Genomic DNA, 2567 nt, shown 5'->3' with positions numbered 1-2567 from the left:
AAAGGAGCACACGGTTTCACCAACGATCATGGAGAATGAGGTGTTCTCTGCACACCGTGCTGTCCTCGAAATGGGACAGGAGTTGGCTTGGGCACGTAGTGAGTGTCGATCTGCAGAACAGTTTGTCTCCATCGGAAACAGAAAAGAAACCAGCTTAGGGAGCGTCGGCCACAAAGACCCAGAGACGGTCAAAGCCAAAGGAAAACTGATGCTTGTTTTTATATTCTCTAATTCCCAATTCCTCTCTCGCCCTCTTCCTCTCTAACTCATGAGTAAAAGAAAGGAAATTAGCAGAAGCATATTATCTCGGCTGCATTTTTAAAAGGGCCCTGAAAAATCTGTCTGAAAAGAATGGAAATGGATCCAAGATGATGATGCTCTCAAGCACTTAATACAGTGTTCTGTACATAGTACACAGTCAATAAATACCACTGATTGACTGATTGATTGATTGATTGATTGATTGACTGAAGATCTCTGCTCCCAATTCAGGCACAAGTAACCTTCTTTCATCTTTTAAAAATTCTAGGTGAACCATCAGAGCCAACATTATATTACTAGCGTCATTAACTCAGATCATCTAGAATCCAGACTATGAGCTCACTGTAGGCATCCTGGATCCGCTCCCCCTTCTCCAAACTCACCCCTTTTCTACCCACCCTCCATTTTTTTTAAATCTTTTATATAGTTATTTTCTCTAGCTCCATTTCTGCTGGGCCTCTACTGGATGCAATCGGGCTTGCCCACAGGTTGCCGGAAATAATCATTATAATGGCATTTATTAAGCGCTTACTATGTGCAAAGCACTGTTCTAAGCGCTGGGGAGGTTACAAGGTGATCAGGTTGTCCCACGTGGGGCTCCCAGTCTTAATCCCCATTTTACAGGTGAGGTAACTGAGGCACAGAGAAGTTGAGTGACTTGCCCAAAGTCACACAGTGGCAGAGTCAGAATTTGAACCCATGACCTCTGACACCAAAGCCTGGGCTCTTTCCACTGAGCCACGCTGCTTCTCTAATCCCTTCCTCTGTGTCTACTGACTCTGTTATAGCATGCTCTCCCAAGCACTTAGTACAGTGCTCTGCACACAGTAAGCTCTCAATTAATGCCATTGAATGAATGATTGGGCTTTGCATTGAATTACATCCCTTTTCACCGAATTCCAGTGACCTATTGATAAGAACAGGAGCCTGGGACTCAGAAAGCTAGGGTTCTAATCACAACTCTGCCGCTTATCTGCTGTGTGACTTATTCGGGGCCTCAGTTTTCTCATCTGTAAGTAGGGGATTAATATCCATTCTCCCACTTAGGCTGCGAGCCTCAGGCCCTACTGAGAGCTCACCTTCTCCAGGAGGCCTTCCCAGACTGAGCCCCTTCCTTCCTCTCCCCCTCGTCCCCCACTCCATCCTCCCATCTTACCTCCTTTCCTTCCCCACAGCACCTGTATATATGTATATATGTTTGTACATATTTATTACTCTATTTATTTATTTATTTATTTTACTTGTATATATCTATTCTATTTATTTTATTTTGTTAGTATGTTTGGTTTTGTTCTCTGTCTCCCCCTTTTAGACTGTGAGCCCACTGTTGGGTAGGGACTGTCTCTATATGTTGCTAATTTGTACTTCCCAAGCGCTTAGTACAGTGCTCTGCACGCAGTAAGCGCTCAATAAATACGATTGATGATGATGATGATGATGATGATGATGATGATGATGATGATGATGATGATGTGGGACTGGGACTGTATCCAATCTACTTAAGTTGAATCTACCCCACAAATGTTGACTCTACCCCAGTGCTCAGCATAATGTAAGTGATTAACAAATACCACAACTGTTGTTTGTATGGAGAAGCAGGCTTGCCTAGTGGCATTTTCAGAGCATGGGTCTGAAAATCAGAAGACCTGGGTTCTAATCCTGGCTCCGCAACTTGCTTGTTGGGATACCTTGGGCAAGTTGCTTAACTCTCTGCGCCTCAGTTACCTCATCGGTAAAATGGGGATAAAATATCTTTCTCCATCCTACTTGGACGGTGAACACTGGGTGAGACAGCAATTGTGCCTGACCTGGTTATCTTGTGGCTACACCAGTGCTTAATACAGCACTTAGCCCACAATATGCGCTTAATATAAGTATTATTATTATTATTCTTTAGCATGGGCACACACCTGACCACTTCTCTTCTCCCAGCTGTGTCTGAACTAGTTATCTTGTATCTCTTTTCCCGTGCCGTCGAGTCATTTCCAATCCATAGTGACACCATGGACACATCTCCCCCAGAACGCCCCGTTCTCCATCTGCAATCGTTCCGGTAGTGTATCCAGAGAGTATTCTTGGTCAAAATCCAGAAGTAGTTTACCATTGCCCCCTCCACATAGTAAACTCGAATCTCCTCCCTCAACTGTTTCGCATGCCACTGCTGCCCAGCACAGGTGAGTTTTGACTTGTAGCAGATTGCTTTCCACTCGCTAGCCCCTACCCAAGTTGGGTAGGCCTCTGCTTGGCTCTCTCTCCCATAGCCAAGACTGGTACTGTACTGGAAACTCTCCAGGTGCAACCCCAAG

The sequence above is a fragment of the Tachyglossus aculeatus genome, chromosome 24 (genome assembly GCF_015852505.1).
Source record: "Tachyglossus aculeatus isolate mTacAcu1 chromosome 24, mTacAcu1.pri, whole genome shotgun sequence".
NCBI lineage: Eukaryota > Metazoa > Chordata > Mammalia > Monotremata > Tachyglossidae > Tachyglossus > Tachyglossus aculeatus.
This window is presented reverse-complemented; position numbering follows the sequence as displayed.